Source organism: Oncorhynchus gorbuscha, linkage group LG15 (genome assembly GCF_021184085.1).
Source record: "Oncorhynchus gorbuscha isolate QuinsamMale2020 ecotype Even-year linkage group LG15, OgorEven_v1.0, whole genome shotgun sequence".
Classification (NCBI taxonomy): domain Eukaryota; kingdom Metazoa; phylum Chordata; class Actinopteri; order Salmoniformes; family Salmonidae; genus Oncorhynchus; species Oncorhynchus gorbuscha.
In genome coordinates this window covers 66,882,821-66,902,201 of record NC_060187.1, presented here as the reverse complement: position 1 = coordinate 66,902,201, position 19,381 = coordinate 66,882,821, and the positions used below count along the sequence as shown (strand labels likewise).

The 19,381-nt window shown below is 41.2% G+C and overlaps 1 pseudogene; it reads left to right on the top strand.

The window, feature by feature from the left end:
• The first annotated feature begins 4,107 nt into the window (after nt 1-4,107).
• On the top strand, nt 4,108-10,328 carry LOC123997308 (annotated as a pseudogene).
• Nucleotides 10,329-19,381: the final 9,053 nt, after the last annotated feature.

Genomic DNA, 19,381 nt, shown 5'->3' with positions numbered 1-19,381 from the left:
TTGTCTTTGGGGATTGTTTCTGTACGGCTATTAAGACTATAGAAATGGTAACAGCTCTGTCAAACGGAAACATGGCACCTCACCTAGATTTGAGTTAAAGAAAGGAATTAGGCAAGATTGTCCTATCTCTCCGTATCTGTTTTTATTAATCACCCAACTTCTTACAAATTCTTTAACTAATAGTCCTGTACAAGGTATTTCCATAGCTGGTAAAGAAATTATTAAAAGCCAGCTGGCTGGCAATACTACACTTTTTCTGAAAGACGCTAACCAAATTCCCATATCGATCAATGTGATACTATCCTTTCCCAAAGCGTCTGGTTTATATCTTAACATGAATACACGTGAACTCATGGCTGTCAAAGATTGTGACACATTCATATTATGGTATTCCAGTGAATGAAGAACTTACATATTTAGGCATAACCATTACTAAGGATCAGAAGTCTAGAGGCTTACTAAATTTTAACCCTCTTATTAAAACCCCCCAGAAGAAGCTAAATCAATGGCTACAGAGTGACTTAACTTTAAAAGGAAGAGTCCTAATAACTAAAGCTGAAGGTATCTGTCACACTCTGACCATAGAGAGCGGTTTATTCTCTATGTTGGTTGGGTCAGGTGTGATTTAGGGTGGGTTATCTAGGGGAATTGTATTTCTATGGTGGCCTGATATGGTCCCCAATCAGAGGCAGCTGTTTATTGTCTCTGATTGGGGATCATATTTAGGTAGCCATTTCCCATTGTTGCTTTTGAGCCCTTACAAGGCTGTACATTCGTTTGTTTGGTTTATCCTCTTTATTGTTTTTGTTGCTGGTTCACATTCTAATAAATTATGATGAACCCAAATCACGCTGCGCCTTGGTCTACCCATTTCGACGAGCATTAAAGTATCTCTAGGCTAACATATGGCGCTCTATCTTTATCTCTTGATGGTAAAATAAGCAAAGAGATAGAGCAGATGCTTTTCAACTTTCTGTGGAGAAACCATACCCAATATATTAGGAAAACTGTTAAACTGTTGTAATGAACACTTATGAGTATGGTGGAATGAATTTACTGGACTTTACCACCCTAAATAATACTTTTAAGTTCAATTGGAAAGAACAATTCCTAAGAAGACCCACTTCTATGTGGAATTGTATTCCTCATCATGACTTCTCTACTTTTGGTGGCCTTAACTTCATGTTGGTTTGCAATTATAATATTGACAAAGTTCCAGTGAAACTCTCTGCTTTTCATCGGCAGGTTTTCTTGTCATGGTCCTAAATTTATAAGCATAATTTTTCTCCACACAGATATTATATATGGAATAATCGGGATATATTGTATAAAAATAATTATTTGTTTTTAGAATATTGGTTCCGAAATAATAAATATCTTATTGGTGAGCCAACTAGTATTTGTTTCTCTTTTGGTCTATTCAAAAACAGAGTGATACGAATCTTGTCTCAGCAGGATGTTGACCTTATGTCATGCCTTATTGGAACGGTTTTGTTGATAGTATCTGTTGGAAAAAGTTTGGATGTTGCCATACACATACCTACTCGTTAACAAAATTAAAGAAGTTTTGTTTAAAATTATTCATAAATATTATCTTGCCAACCACTATATGAAGAAGTTTAAGAAAAACATAATCTCAAATTGTATCTTTTGTAATTTCCATCCAGAAACGGTGTTGCATCTTTTTGGCATTGTATTCATGTAAGGAAACTGTGGCAAGACATCATTAGATATATAATTGAACACATTTATGAAGATTTTACACTATTGTGGAGAGATGTACTGCTTGGATTGTTTACCTACGATAGAAATAAATTGAAACAATTTTATGTAATTCATTTCATTATTCTTTTGGCCAAATGTCTACTCGCAAATGTACATTTACAAACAAAACACCACATTTTCTTACCTTACAAAAATAAATTGAACTGTATTTTAAGACAATTAAACACTCTACTAACAAAAAAATCTGTTAGAATTATAAGTGTATGTATGTCCCATCAGGTCCTTGTGTAATGTGATATTGTACCCCCTAGCCCAATTATCCTTTGTGTGTTATTTAGATATATTTATATTCCCCCATGTACTTCCTGTATACCTTATAGGATGTAGTCTGCCATCAAAATCCAAAGAAGAAGAAGCCGCTGTCAACAGGAAAACACAAGTGAGAAGATGGTGGAACTGGATGTTCTGCTTGAATCAGATGGTGTGTCGAGGGGAGATGTATTTTTTTTCACCTTTATTTAACCAGGTAGGCTAGTTGAGAACATGTTCTCATTTTCAACTGCGACCTGGCCAATATAAAGCAAAGCAGTTCGACACATACAACAACACAAGAGTTACACATGGAATAAAACAAACATGTAATCAAAAATACAGTAGAAAAATCTATATACAGCATGTGCAAATGAGGTAGGATAAGAGAGGTAAGGCAGGGTAGCCTAGTGGTTAGAGCGTTGGACTAGTAACCGGAAGGTTGCAAGTTCAAACCCCTGAGCTGACAAGGTACAAATCTGTCGTTCTGCCCCTGAACAGGCAGTTAACCCACTGTTCCTAGGCCATCATTGAAAGTAAGAATTTGTTCTTAACTGACTTGCCTAGTTAAATAAAGATAAAAAATACAAATAAATAGGCCATGGTGGTGAAGTAATTACAATACAGCAATTAAACACTGGAATGATAGGATGTACAGAAGATGAATGTACAAGTATAGGTACTGGGGTGCAAAGGAGCAAGATAAATAAATAAATACAGTATGGGAACGAAGTAGATTGGATGGGCTAATTACAGATGAGCTATGTGCAGTGATCTGTGAGCTGCCGCTCTGACAGTTGGTGTTTAAAGCTAGTGAGGGAGGTAGGAGTCTCCAGCTTCAGAGATTTTTGCAGTTCGTTCCAATCATTGGCAGCAGAGAACTGGAAGGAGAGGCGACCAAAGGAGGAATTGGCTTTTGGGGTGACCAGTGAGATATACCTGCTGGAGCGCGTGCTATGGGTGGGTGCTGCTATGGTGACCAGTGAGTTGAAATAAGGCTGGGCTTTACCTAGCAGAGACATGTAGATTACCTGGAGCCAGTGGGTTTGGCGACGAGTATGAGGCTTTGCTGACAAAACGGATGGCACCGTGATAAACTGCCTCCAATTTGTTGAGTAGAGTTTTGGAGGCTATTTTATAGAGGACATCACCGAAGTTGAGGATTGGTAGGATGGTCAGTTTCACAAGGGTATGTTTGGCTGCATGAGTGAAGGATGCTTTGTTGCGAAATAGGAAGCCGATTCTAGATTTAATTTTGGATTGGAGATGCTAAATGTGAGTCTGGAAGGAGAGTTTACAGTCTAGCCATACACCTAGGTATTTGTAGTTGTACACATATTCTAAGTCGTGATGCTGGACGGGCGTGTAGGTGCGGGCAGTGATCGGTTGAAGAGCATGCACTTAGTTTTACTTGCATTTAAGAGAAGTTGGAGGCCACAGAAGAAGAGTTGTATGGCATTGAAGCTCGTCTGGAGGTTAGTTAAAACTGTGTCCAAAGATGGGCCAGATGTATACAGAATGGTGTCGTCTGCATAGAGGTGGATCAGAAAATCACCAGCAGCGAGAGAGACATCATTGATGTACAGTGAGGGGGAAAAGTATTTGATCCCCTACTGATTTTGTGCGTTTGCCCACTGACAAAGAAATGATCAGTCTATAATTTTAATGGTAGGTTTATTTGAACAGTGAGAGTGTCACGTTTTGACCTTAGTTCCTTTGTTTTGTCTTTTGTTTTTGTATGGTCAGGGCGTGAGTTGGGAGGTTGTCTATGTTAGTTTTTCTATGATTTTCTATTTCTGTGTTTGGCCTGAAATCAGAGGCAGCTGTCAATCGTTGTCCCTGATTGAGAACCATATTTAGGTAGCCTGTTTTCCTTTGTGTTTTGTGGGTGATTATTTTCAGTCGTTGTGTGTCTGCACCAGACAGAACTGTTTCGGTTGTTTCTTTGTTGTTATTCAGTGTTCAGTTTTGATTATTATTAAATAAGATGAACACTAACCACGCTCGACGAAGTGTACGAAGACACTCTCCAGGAAGTTTCTTACCTATAAGGACAGCAGCCTCAGTGAAGGCATGGACATGCAAGTGCACACTGTGTACAGCAACTTACCAGTTAGTGACACAAAACTGAAGGAGATCCAAGCAGAAACAGAAAAGGACTCAGAACTCGCACATGTGAGTAAAGTCATACAGGATGGATGGCCTGAGGAGAGGTGAAAATGCCCTCAGAGCGTCTCAGAATTCTGGAACCATGGTGATGAACTATCACAGATCAATGGAATAATTTTCAAAGGAGAGAAAATCATTATTCCTACCAGTCTCAGAGAAGAGATTTTGACAAAGATCCATGCTGGACACACGGGCATGGAAAAGTGCAAACAGAGAGTACGGGACATTTTTTTTTGGCCCGGCATGTGCAAACAAATAGAAGACATTGTTGGTAAATGTGCCATATGTCTTGAACGACGCCCCTCAAACACCAAAAAGCCAATGTTACCTCACTGTATCCCAGACCAACCCTGGCAGGTCGTGGCAACCGTTATGTTCACCTGGAACAACGAGGACTACATCGTAACAGTGGACCACTACAGCAGATACTTCGAACTCGACAAGCTTCACATCTGCAGCTGTGATACACAAGCTGAAAGCAGCCTTTGCCAGGCATGGTATTGTTGAGACTTTAATATCTGACAATGGGCCCTGTTACAAATCAAATGAGTTTGAATCCTTCACAAAAGCATGGGAGTTTACACATGTCACCACAAGCCCACATTACTGTCAAAGTAATGGCTTTGCTGAAAAATCTGTGCAGATTGCTAAATCACTCATGGACAAAGCAAAAGCAGACGAGAGACCCCTACAACAGTCTCCTTGAATACCGCAACACTCCAGTGGACTTCAAATCACCAGCCCAGCTGTTGATGAGCCGTAGACTTCGCTCAAACCTTCCCAGCACTAACCAGCAGCTATAAGGAAATGCATGACAAACGTGCACCGAGGCAACCGCAACAAAAGCGATACTACGACAGGTCAGCTAGACCACTGCCACCACTGATCAACGGAGAGTCAGTTAGAATCCAGGAGCATGGCCTCTGGAAGCCAGCAGTCGTCATCCAGCCAGCTGACACTGAACGTTCATATCACGTCCGCACCGCAGAAGGAGCGGTGTACCGCCAAAATCGTTGTCATCTACTGCACATAAAAAACCAATACACTGATGAGATGAACTGTTCCCCTGAAAGAGAACGTGGTGGACTACTCACAGCACAACATACACCATACTTACCTGCAACACCACAAGAGCTGTTGACTGACACAGAAGCATGCTCAGCATCATATCGCAGAAGGTCAGGATGAGAGGTCAAGCCCAGGTCTGTCCCAGACCTGTGAAATGTCAAAGGGTGTAGGGTAGGCGGATCGCTGCCCTAAAAGAGTTCCAGACTGTAAATTGTTATAGAAAGTTCACTTGAAATGCTTTGGTATTGTATTTGTTTGAAATGTTAAGATGTCATTTCTTCTGTGAAAGCTGAGTTGCTGAGAATCCCTTGTTCGAACGTAACAGTATGTTGGATCATTGTTTCAGAGTCTATGTTGATTCAGTTGGTGTATTAGGCAATATAAATGGTTACTTACCTTGAGTTCAACCTGCAGAGCATGTATTCAAAAGAAACGCTTAGAATATGTAAACATTTTGTTTTAAAAGAAGTGGGATGTTATATTCATGTGTCAACATACTGAATTATAATTGGATGCATTTTACCGCCGTATCATACTGTGCTATGATTGGTTAAGACCACCCAGATGGTTAGGTCATGGTCAGTTGATCATGGTTGGAGATACGTGAACATGTTATAGCTAGCTAATAAAGAGCTACATTAAGAAATATCCTGTAGTACTGCATTTTATTATTTTGTACAAAGCGTGCAAAACAAGACACCAGGCGAGGCAATCATCCTCAACACTCAAGGCTGTTGTCTGCCAATAAGAATGTGGTGATTGACAGAGTCGAAAGCCTTGGCCAGGTCGATAAATACGGCTGCACAGTATTGTCTCTTATCGATGGCGGTTATGATATCGTTTAGGACTTTAAGCGTGGCTGAGGTGCACCCATGACCAGCTCTGAAACCAGATTGCATAGCGGAGAAGGTACGGTGGGATTCGAAATGGTCGGTATCTGTTTGTTGACTTGGCTTTCGGAGACCTTAGAAAGGCAGGGTAGGATAGATATATGTCTATAACAGTTTGGGTCTAGAGTGTCTCCCCCTTTGAAGAGGTGCAACAAACACTTAAACTGGACAGTTTTATCTCAATCGCTTCATTCAAAGACTCAATCATGGACGCTCTTACTGACAGTTGTGGCTGCTTTGTGTGATGTATTTGTAGTCTGCCTTCTTGCCCTTTGTGCTGTTGTCTGCCCAATAATATTTACCCTGTTTTGTGCTTCTACCGTGTTGTTGTTACCATGCTGTGTTGCTGCCATGCTATGTTGTCTTAGGTCTCTCTTTATGTAGTGTTGTCTCTCTCTTGTCGTGATGTGTTTTGTCTTATATTTTTATCCCAGCTCCTGTCCCCGCAGGAGGCCATTTGGTAGGCTGTAATTGTGTTAAGAATTTGTTCATAACTGGCTTGCTTAGTTAAATAAATACAAATAAATGTTTATTACCCATTAATCCATATCCACAGTAACTCAAATACAGGAAAATATTTAATATAATTTCCCATTACAAATACCTAATTGTTGTAAGATCTGGCATGTGTCTGCAATGTTTACGGGCAATAACTGTTGTGGATGTCAAGTGCTCAAGAAGTTGTATGTGTTTATGGCAGTTTGATTTCAGACACTTGGTGGCAGCCTACTCCATAGTTTAGTGGTGCCTGATGTGTTACTTCACTCCAGCTGTGTGCATAGACCCGTGTTTCTTAACCCATTTTGAACCAGTATCCAGGATGACACCAATTAAACTAGCACATTAGAACTGCAATCAGACAGTAGTTTTAAAACCTTTTCTCTCTCTCTTCTAGCCATCCATCTTGTCACTGGTCATCAAAATCACCAATGTCATTGACAACGTCATCGTTTCAGCTGGAGCTGAACGTACTACAGTGTCAGATTTGATCTCAACAGAGAAATAGTTTGGTGAATCCTCAAATGCAGGGATATGGGAATTTCAAACAAGTTAGTTGAGTTGAATATGACGTTGTTTTCATACTTTTCTAACTCTAGGAAATTGAGGAAATGAGATCGGTGGACTCCTACAAGAAAGGCACCATAACAACAGGACACAAATGTTGCAGACCTTGCTGTCATTCTGAAGATATTGCCTTCTGGTAAGTTTTTACCTAAATGCATTTATATGTCCCTATTACTTGATAATACTACTCCGAGGAAATGGGGTAGTGGATGGTACACAGTCAAAACTGACCACTAATATGTCTGTTTCTCCCAGTGGAGACACTGACCGCTCTGGGAACCTAGGTGGTGGAGACCCTACGCACACAGGACCCTTTGGAAGGTAATGCACATCACTTTTCTTTACATTATCATCATCTCATCTCCTCTCAGACACTAATCAAGTATCTGACGCAATTACGCACAATTTTAGGTCTGGATTTCCAAGATTATGACATTGGTAATCTACCGTATGTGTTTGAATATGTTTCCCCAGTACTCTCCATGCTGCCTAATGAGACAGGCTTTGAGATCAATTTAGCCGACGCCACCGTGAAGATCCTCATTGCCACCGTGCCCCACAACATGCGCAAGCTAGAGCCTGATGTGCGCAGTAGTTTAGCGAGGATTAACAGTCACACTCTTACAATGAATGGAAGGATGAAGGGTGGATGGAGGCAGCCATAGATATGGGGACGGTTTAGCTGTTAACCTTGAACCTCTACTGTCTGTACCCTCTGATCAAAGAAGCCAGTCACTGAAGTATTGCTATTATAGCTGACGTGAGGGACTAAAACATCCATGTCAGGCAGGTTTAGCCAGATATATTGAGTGATTTTGTCTGCCTCCCTTCTCCACAGTCGATATGAAGCTCTTGCAGAACTCCCTGGCTGCCGTTCGCCACGCTTGCTTGTTTGAAGAAAATGCCTCCTACTCCGCGTGAGCTGCCACTGCGAACACACACCCACCTATGGCTTCATCAGTAGTTTATTTTTTTTCCGGTCAATTTTGGAATGAAATATTGTTGATGTTAAATGTACCTATCCAAACGTGTGTGTGTGTGTGTGTGTGTGTGTGTGTGTGTGTGTGTGTGTGTGTGTGTGTGTGTGTGTGTGTGTGTGTGTGTGTGTGTGTGTGTGTGTGTGTGTGTGTGTGTGTGTGTGTGTGTGTGTGTGTGTGTGTGTGTGTGTGTGTGTGGAGGGGGGGGGGGTCTGGTTCTGGAGGTCCTGGTCCGTTTGCTGAAGGACCTGAGGACCCGCTTCCCAGGGTTTGAACCCCTTACCCCCTGGATGTTGGACTTACTGGTAAGCCCCATGCACAGCTGTCTGCATACACTCAATTTATCGATTTTATGTTGTATGTCTGCCCTGACCCTATTTTAGCAAACTGGTTGTCTTCGTTGGCGAGTTTGCGTGTTGAACCTGAAGAGTGTCCTCATTAGACTTCAGTGTGGGCATAAAATGTGGATTTCCTGGACCTCATGTAGTGGGCCTGCTCCTGACAAGCTTCATTTGGAGGAGAGGTTTTGATTTGCTCAGCAGTTGAATACGCACTCAAGAGTCTCTGGGTGTCATTCATTACCCAAGCAAACTGCACTTTACAAGGCTGAAGAAATGGCCTTATGTGTACTATATATATGCGTACTGGCACAAGATGCTGCCTGCCAGCCAGTTTAGTCTGTTTTTCCGTGGTGAAAATGATCTGTTTCTCTCTCTCTCTCTCTCTCTGTCCAGGGTCACTTTGCAGTCATGAACAACCCCAGCAGACAGCCACAAGCTCTCAATGTGACCTTCAGATGGAGCCTGGAGATGCTGTCATCAGGGCTTTTCTTGCCTGGTTCAGCTGGGATCGCAGACCCCGGTGAGAATGGACACTACCGTGTATTACTGTCATGAACCTGGAGCAACCTGCCGGCCTCTCCATTACATTTACATTTTTTGTCATCTTATCGAGAGCGATTTAACAGGAGCAATTAGGGTTGAGTGCCTTGCTCAGGGGCACATCCACAGATTTTTCACCTAGTCGGCTCTGGGATTCAAACCAGCAACCTTTCGGTTACTGGCTCAGCACTCTAAAGCACTATGATACCCGCCAGCCCGTCTCTTATCCTATCTTGTAAGAGTGTAAACCTGCACTTTCTGAACACAATCTTGAATTATTGTTTGATTTCTGGTTAAGAGCGTCTGCTAAATGACTTAAATGTAATGTAATGTAAATGTTTATTTGCTGGTCTAAACTGTAGTCTGCAAGACAGTAGTCGTGGCCTAATTTGTAATACTAAGGTATCAAACAATACATTTTCAGTGTGTTCTCCACATTATACCAAGATGCTGACATAATATTTGCTCTATCCAAGACATGGTGTGCCTCACTGCTCAGACCCTGGTGAGGTTGCTGTCTCATGGCGGCTCCATGAAGATTCTGGGTCTGGATGGAGACGCTAGCCGTAAGTCAACTCACCTGAACACGAGGCATTTACAGCACTTTTATTCAAATCAAATTTCAAATCAAATCAAATTTATTTATATAGCCCTTCGTACATCAGCTGATATCTCAAAGTGGTGGAGACCCTACGCACACAGGACCCTTTGGAAGGTAATGCACATCACTTTTCTTTACATTATCATCATCTCATCTCCTCTCAGACACTAATCAAGTATATCTCAAAGTGCTGTACAGAAACCCAGCCTAAAACCCCAAACAGCAAACAATGCAAAGTTCAATTCGTGATTGAACTTTCTCCTCCACGCACATTTAACTGTTCTGTCCTCTCTGGTCAGATCTGGTGGTGGAGACATCCATGTGGGATGGAGTGACAGTGAAGCCTTCTGAGAAGGCGTATGAGAAGATGTTGGAATTGGAGGTGGATGATGTTGATGGTGATGTAGAAATGGAGGGCATGGACGCTAAAGAGGGCATGGACGCTAAAGAGGGCATGGACGCTAAAAAGAGGGCATGGACGCTAAAAAGAGGGCATGGACGCTAAAAAGAGGGCATGGACGCTAAAAAGAGGGCATGGACGCTAAAAAGAGGGCATGGACGCTAAAAAGAGGGCATGGACGCTAAAAAGAGGGCATGGACGCTATAAAGAGGGCATGGACGCTATAAAGAGGGCATGGACGCTAAAAAGAGGGCATGGACGCTAAAAAGAGGGCATGGACGCTATAAAGAGGGCATGGACGCTAAAAAGAGGGCATGGACGCTAAAAAGAGGGCATGGACGCTAAAAAGAGGGCATGGACGCTATAAAGAGGGCATGGACGCTATAAAGAGGGCATGGACACTATAAAGAGGGCATGGACGCTATAAAGAGGGCATGGACGCTATAAAGAGGGCATGGACGCTATAAAGAGGGCATGGATGCTATAAAGAGGGCATGGACGCTAAAGAGGGCATGGACGCTAAAGAGGGCATGGACGCTAAAAAGAGGGCATGGACGCTAAAGAGGACATGGAAGCTAAAAAGAGGGCATGGACGCTATAAAGAGGGCATGGACGCTAAAAAGAGGGCATGGACGCTAAAAAGAGGGCATGGACGCTAAAAAGAGGGCATGGACGCTATAAAGAGGGCATGGACGCTATAAAGAGGGCATGGACGCTATAAAGAGGGCATGGACGCTATAAAGAGGGCATGGACACTATAAAGAGGGCATGGACGCTATAAAGAGGGCATGGATGCTATAAAGAGGGCATGGACGCTAAAGAGGGCATGGACGCTAAAGAGGGCATGGACGCTAAAAAGAGGGCATGGACGCTAAAGAGGGCATGGAAGCTAAAAAGAGGGCATGAACGCTATAAAGAGGGCATGGACGCTAAAAAGAGGGCATGGACGCTAAAAAGAGGGCATGGACGCTAAAAAGAGGGCATGGACGCTATAAAGAGGGCATGGACGCTATAAAGAGGGCATGGACGCTATAAAGAGGGCATATACAATTATACAGTAATTGTGTCAGCCTGTAAATAAAAAAAGATCTGATGCTTTTCAACAAAAAAACAACCTGACATCTCATCCCAAGCTTTTGAACATGGCTGTCTGCTATCATCATGGAGCCGTGACTTTTCCTCTGGTACATACTAGCCTACATCGCCGTTTCCACCAGGTTAGGTCTCACATTCTGTAATGGAATTAAAAATTCATGCTTTGGTTCAAGTAAAACGTTTTAACATAGTTGATTATTCTACTATTTATTTTTAGTGCGTGCTGGCTTTGTGACCCTAAACTAGTTTTTAAACTTAGAAAACTGACTTGTCTTTTTATTTCAAAAAGTAGGATTTCTTTCCAATCTAATACAAGAGTTACTGATGGTCGTGTTATTGAGTATAGTGTCAAATGTATATTCTCATAGAAATATCTAAAATTATGAAGCACAGAAAGAAGATGAGAGAATGTCAAATTCGCTCAACAGCAAGCATTAATATGTTTTGTTGCCTTTCAGGGACACTGATGAGCATCTTGCCCTGAGCCGATAGGGAAGGTATAGAATGTGAATTTTGCACACAATCTGCTGACAGATTGAGTGAACTGAGTCGTTCTTTCACTCAAGAACTCTCTTCTTCCCTCCCAGTCGGCATCCCATGGGAACAACAGTGAGACGTAACAGAAACCTAATTTGCAGCAGGGTATACTGCTGTCCCAGTGCCATATTCATTTTGCCAACCAAATAATCTGTTCATGCTGCACAAAATGCACCTTATATGAGCTTCTTTTGTGGTGATCTGTGAAATGTTTAGTCTCCTACTGGCAGCCCGGTGAATGTGATATGGTCATTGATATAGATCAAATTAATTACATACAGTTGAAGTCGTACGTTTTCATACACTTATGTTGGAGTCATTAAAACTTGTTTTTCAACCACTCCACAAATTTCTTGTTAACAAACTATAGTTTTGGCAAGTCGGTTAGGACATCTACTTTGTGCATGACACAATGTTTCCAGCAATTGTTTACAGACTATTTAACTTATAATTCACTGTATCACAATTCCAGTGGGTCAGAAGTTTACATACACTAAGTTGACTGTGCCTTTAACCAGTTTGGAACAATCCAGAAAAGGATGTCATGGCTTTAGAAGCTTCTGATAGGCTAATTGACATAATTGGAGGTGTACCTGTGGATGTATTTCAAGGACTACCTTCAAACTCAGTGCCTCTTTGCATGACATCGTGGAAAAATCAAAAGAAATCAGCCAAGACCTCAAATGTTTTTTTTCCCCAAACGCCTGAAGGTACCACGTTCATCTGTACAAACAATAGTATGCAAGTATAAACACCATGGGACCACACAGCCGTCATACCGCTCAGGAAGGAGACGCGTTCTATCTCCTAGATATGAACGTACTTTGGTGCGAAAAGTGCAAATCAATCCCAGAAAAACAGCAAAGGACCCTGTGAAGATGCTGGAGGAAACATGTACAAAAGTATCTATATCCACAGTAAAATGAGTCCTATATCGACATAACCTGAAAGGCCATTCAGCAAGGACGAAGCCACTGCTCCAAAACCACCATAAAAAAGACAGACTATGGTTTGCAACTGCACATGGGGACAAAGATTGTACTTTTTGGAGAAATGTCCTCTGGTCTGATGAAACAAAAATAGAACTGTTTGGCCATAATGACCATCGCTATGTTTGGAGGAAAAAGGGGGAGAATTGCAGGCCGAAGAACACCATCCCAACCGTGAAGCACGAGAGTGGCAGCATCATGTTGTTGGGGTGCTTTGCTGCATGAGGGTCTGGTGCACTTCACAAAATAGATGACATCATAAGGTAGGGAAATTATGTGGTTATATTGAAGCAACATCTCAAGACATCAGTCAGGAAGTTAAAGCTTGGTCACAAATGGGTATTCCAAATGGACAATGACATCAAGCATACTTACAAAGTTCTGGCAAAATGGCTTAAGGACAGCAAAGTCAAGGTATTGGAGTGGCCATCACAATGCCCTGACCTCAATCCTATAGAACATTTGTGGGCAGAACTGAAAAAGTGTGTGCGAGCAAGGAGGCCTACAAACCTGACTCAGTTACACCAGGCCTGTCAGGTGGAATGGGCAAAATTCATACAACTTATTGTGGGAAGCTTGTGGAAGGCTACCCAAAACGCTTGACCCAAGTTAAACAATTTAAAGGCAATGCTACCAAATGCTAATCTAGTGTATGTAAATGTCTTTAGCCACTGGGAATGTGATGAAATAGATAAAAGCTGAAATAAACAATTCTCTCTACTATTATTCTGACATTTCACATTCTTTAAAAAAAAGTGGTGATCCTAACTGACCTAAAACAGGGAATTTTTACTAAGATTAAATGTCAGGAATTGTGAAAAACTGAGTTTAAATGTAGTTGGCTGAGGTGTATGTAAGCTTCCTCCTTCAACTGTATATACCATATATATCTTGGCTGTATTGGGTACTCCTATTTATCCTACAATAGCCCAATACTGGAAACTACAGTACATGGAAAAATTACCAAAGCCGCACTTAGATTTGCTTAGCATGGAGCCCTGAGGAGTGGTGCAGTAATCTGTTCTTGGGTACTCCTTCCTCCACTTTCCCTGATAAGCAGAGAGAGGTGCAGGGCTAGAGGGCACCAGAGAGGAAGCTGACATGACAGACTTTCACACTTTGTTAACCCACTAATGGACATCCCTCCCCACCACTAACCCCTTCCTTGCACGGATTTGTCTGTTTTAGCAAAACTGAGGAAGGAAATATAAGGCAGGAACAGAGGTCAAAATTGGTCTACTCTGGTTTTGGCACGTGCACTCTAGCCAACAGCTTGCAGATACAGTGCAGGTAGGCTAGTCTACATGTTGAGATTATTATGGATAAGAGCAAGAATTGTTTTATTTGTTAAATGGCAGTCAAGCATTGTTCATCATGTCAAGACCCTTGATATTTATTGGAAAGGAGCATCAAGCTCATCATCGTCCACTTTCACAACCCTATGAAGTTCATCATAACTTATTTAATCTTTAGCATAATAAATGGTATAGTTTCCTGAGTCATGGACCAACCGCCATATTGAATGACTCTAAGTTTGCTTCAATATGATGGTTATTATATCAATATTTGCGAATAATGGAAATTCTACCGCTATTTCTCGCATACTTAATTTTACAGACACAAAATGATCTGATTTTTTTGTTGTTGTACGATATGACTGTGGATGGAAATGTGCTAACAGAGACCGAGGAAATCATGTTCAATGCTATGGTGGCACAGTGCCAGAGCTCTCCATGTTTTCCCTCGTCTGCAGTGGAACAAGAAAAGGTTTTCTTGTTACCGTTTGGCTTTGATCTGAAGGTCATAGTTAAATATGAAATATTCAGTGATCAAGCAAGTGAAAAGGGTATATAGCAGCATCTGCTAGTCTATGCTAGCACAAAATACAGTGCCTTCAGAAAGTATTCACACCCCTTGACTTTTTCCACATTTTGTGTTACAGCCTGAAATTAAAATGGATTAAATATAGATTGTTTGTCACTGGCCTAGACACAATAACCCATAATGTCAAAGTGGAATTATACTGAACAAAAATATATATGCAATATGCAACATACATAGGCCCACCCATTTGGGAGCCAGTCCCAGCCAATCAGAATTAGTTTTTCCCCACAAAAGGGCTGTACCACAGACAGAAATACTCCTCAGTTTCATCAGCTGTCCGGGTGGCTGGTCTCAGTCGATCCCGCAGGTGAAGAAGCCACATTTGAAGGTCCTGAGCTGGCGTGGTCACACGTGGTATGTGGTTGTGAGGCCGGTTGGACATAGTTCCAAGTTCTCTAAAATGACGTTGGAGGCGACTTATGGTAGAGAAATTAACATTTAAATTTGTGCAGTCAGCATACCAATTGCACACTCCCTCTTTTGAGACATCTGTGGCATTGTATTGACTGACAAAATTGCACATTTTAGTGGCCTTTTAATGTCCCCAGCACAAGGTGCACCTGTGTAACGATCATGCTGTTTAATCCGCTTCTTGATATGCCACACCTGTCATGTGGATGGATTATCTTGGCAAAGGAGAAATGTTCACTAACAGGGATGTAAACAAATTTGTGCACAAAATTTGAGAGAAATAAGCTTTTTGTGCATATGGAACATTTCTGGTATCTTAGATATTACAAATGTCATTATGTCTATATACAGTGTTGTAACGATGTGTAAATAGTTAAAGTACAAATGGGAAAATAATTAAACATAAATATAGGTTGTATTTACAATGTTATTTGTTTTTCACTGCTTGCCCTTTTCTTGTGGCAACAGGTCACAAGTATTGCTGCTGTGATGGAACACTGTGGTATTTCACCCAAAAGATATGGGAGTTTATCAGAATTGGATTTGTTTTCTAATTCTTTGTGTGTCTGTATTTAATCTGAGGGAAATATGTGTCTCTATGATAATACTATTGGCAGGAGGTTAGGAAGTGCAGCTCAGTTTCCACCTCATTTTGTGGGCAGTGAGCACATAGCCTGTCTTCTCTTGAGAGCCATGTCTGCCTACGGCGGCCTTTCTCAATAGCAAGGCTATGCTCACTGAGTCTCTCTTTCTCTCAATTCATTTCAATTCGAAGGACTTTATTGGCAAAGTGAAACATTTAAAATAAAGCATAAAGTCAGGTATTCAGGTACATTGTGTACTCCATGTCTGCCTACGGCGGCCTTTCTCAATAGCAAGGCTATGCTCACTGAGTCTGTACATAGTCAAAGCTTTCCTTAAGTTTGGGTCAGTCACAGTGGTCAGGTATTCTGCCGCTGTGTACTCTCTGTTTAGGGCCAAATAGCATTCTAGTTTGCTCTGTTTTTTTGTTAATTCTTTCCAATGTGTCAAGTAATTATCTTTTTGTTTTCTCACGATCAAATCAAATTTTCTTTGTCACATACACATGGTTAGCAGATGTTAATGCGAGTGTAGCGAAATGCTTGTGCTTCTAGTTCCGACAATGCAGTAATAACCAACAAGTAATCTAACTAACAATTCCAAAACTACTGTCTTATACACAGTGTAAGGGGATAAAGAATATGTACATAAAGATATATGAATGAGTGATGGTACAGAGCAGCATACAGTAGATGGTATCGAGTACAGTATATACATATGAGATGAGTATGTAGACAAAGTAAACAAAGTGGCATAGTTAAAGTGGCTAGTGATACATGTATTACATAAGGATGCAGTAGATGGATGTCATAAGGTGAATGCACCAATCTGTAAGTCGCTCTGGATAAGAGCGTCTGCTAAATGACTTAAATGTAAATGTAAATGTTTTATTTCAGTCATGGGACCGACTCCTTACATGCTGCGTTTATATTTTTGTTCAGTATATGTTTTTAGATTTTACATTTTTTAATTAATATAAATATATAGCTGAAATGTCTTGAGTCAATAAGTATTCAACCCCTTTGTTATGTCAAGCCTAAATAAGTTTAGGAGTAAAAATGTGCTTCACAAGTCACAAATAGCATGGACTCACACTGTGTGCAATATTAGTGTTTAACATTATTTTTGATTGACTACCTCGTCTCTGTACCCAGACATACAATTATATGTAAGGTCCCTCAGTCGAGCAGTGGATTTCAAACACAGATTCAACCACAAAGACCAGGTAGGTTTTCCCAATGCCTTGCAAAGAAGGGCACCTATTGGTAGATGAGTATACATTTTAAAAGCACACATTGAATATCCCTTTGAGCATGGTGAAGTTATTAATTACACTTTGGATGGTGTATTAATACATCCAGTCACTAGAAAGATAGACAGGCATCCTTCCTAACTCAGTTGCCGGAAAGGAAAGAAACTGCTTAGGGATTTCACCATGAGGCTAATGGTGACATGAGTTTCATGGTTGTGATAGAAAACTGAGGATGGCTCAACAACATTGTAGTTACTCCACAATACTAACCTAAATGACAAGAGTAAAAAGAAGGACTAATAAAAAAGAAAAACATGCTTCCTGTTGTGACGCACTTAGGCGTAGTGGGTGCGGAGATTGGCGCAGGAGCCAGAAGGTACAGAACAATGCTTTAATTTCCGGCATAGAGTAATTAGTACACGCCAATACAGGGCACACATAAACGACAGGCCCAAAAACAGGACCTAACCAGTCTGGAGAAAAAACTCAACTGAAACGCACTACCACACACCAACAACAGGGGAAAAATAAGCCCGCACAAAGAGCAGGCGGGCCTTACCGGCTTAAATAGCCCAACTAAAAACCTAAACAAGAAACAGGTGTAACCAATAAGACATAACCAACAGAAAAGGGAAAAGGGATCGGTGGCAGCTAGTAGACCGGTGACGACAACTGCCGAGCTCCGCCCAAACAGGAAGAGGAGCCACCTTCGGTAGGAGTCGTGATACCTGTTTGCAACAAGGCACTAAAGTAATAGAATAAAAATACATGGAAAAGCGCTACGCACAGGCAAAATCATATAGGATAACCTAGTTCAGTATGCCTTCCAACAGACATTGGGAGACAAATTCATCTTTCAGCATGATAATAACCTAAAACACAAGGCCAAATATAATATAATAATAATATATGCCATTTAGCAGACGCTTTTATCCAAAGCGACTTACAGTCATGTGTGCATACATTCTACATATGGGTGGTCCCGGGAATCGAACCCACTACCCTGGCTTAACAAGCGCCATGCTCTACCAACTGAGCTACAGAAGGACCATATACACTGGAGTTGCTTACCAAGACAACATTGACTGTTCATGAGAGGCCTAGTTACAGTTTGGACTTGAATCGGCTTCAAAATCTATGACAAAACTTGAAAATGGCTGTCTAGCAATGATCAACAACCAACTTGGCAGACCTTGAATAATTTTTGTAATAATAATGTGCAAATATTGTACAATCCAGATGTGCAAAGCTCTTAGAGACTTACCTAGAAAGACTCACAGCTGTAATCGCTGCCAAACATGATTCTAACATGTATTGACTCGGTGTGAATACTTTTGTAAATTAGATATTTCTGTATTTTATTTTCAATAAATTTCCAAACATTTCTAAAAACATGTTTTCACTTTGTCATGTGATTATGGAGTATTGTATGTAGATGGGGAAACAAAATCTATTTATCAATTTAGAATTCAGGCTATAACACAATGTGGAATATTTCAGAGGTTATGAATACTTTCTGAAGGCACTGTAATTGGGGATGTGTTCTCAAACCACAGCCTTGGGGAGTAATTTAGGGATGGAAGAAAAAGGGACAGTGATTCTGGGGGAGAATTCGATAATGAGTGTGTTAGATATAGATATGGGGAAATAAAGGGAAATATAGAAAGGAGAGAAGTGTGTGTTAATAGGTTACAACTGTTGCATCCTGTTAAGTTGTACTTTCTCTGCATTTTACATGTGCTCTGTCTCTGCATGTCTATAAGTGAGCAGGGCAGAGGCGAGGGAAACCGACATGGCACAGCACTGGTGTCATCTTGGCCACAAGGGAGATAAACCTCTTGGTTGAAAGCCAGTTCATTGGCAAATGTGATTTACGTGGGGCGTCTCCCTTTCTTGTTTTTCTCCTAGAATTATTTGTTTGTTTGTCAAAGGGATTTGTTGAGTTTATTGATCTGTAAACTGCTGTTGGATAAGAGGGCATAGAGAGGAAAGATAAGCTGAGGAAAGAATAACACAAAAATGTGAGGGGGAAGGAAGACAATGGGGTGAGGATAAGACTGCAGGATTCAACAGCTCTTCAGGGAACAGAGGCAGGATTAGAGCGGCCACAATGTTAATGGCTTTCACATGGAAATGTACAGAATGCATTTTACACTCAAAACGGCATTTTGCTTCACCTAAACAGCTATAATGTACCAACTGAGCTACAGAAGGACCATATATAGCTTGATTTTAAATTGAATATCGGAAGGCAATAAATGTTATCTGCCCACACCAGGTCTCAAGAAATGTCTCTCTGCTATTACATATGCCTGACGATGAAGAAATGGCAGTAGGTTGTCAGTCAGTCACCAAGCAACACTTTTGTCTTGACACAATGAAGATGGGTGGAAAATATTTTTGAAAAGACATGACAATCATACATTTTACACGAGTGAGAGTTATGACGACATGCACAAAATAGGGAAAGGGGGATAGGTAGTCAGTTGCACAACTGAATGCTTTCAACCGAAATGTGTCTTCTGCATTTAACCCAACCCCTCTGA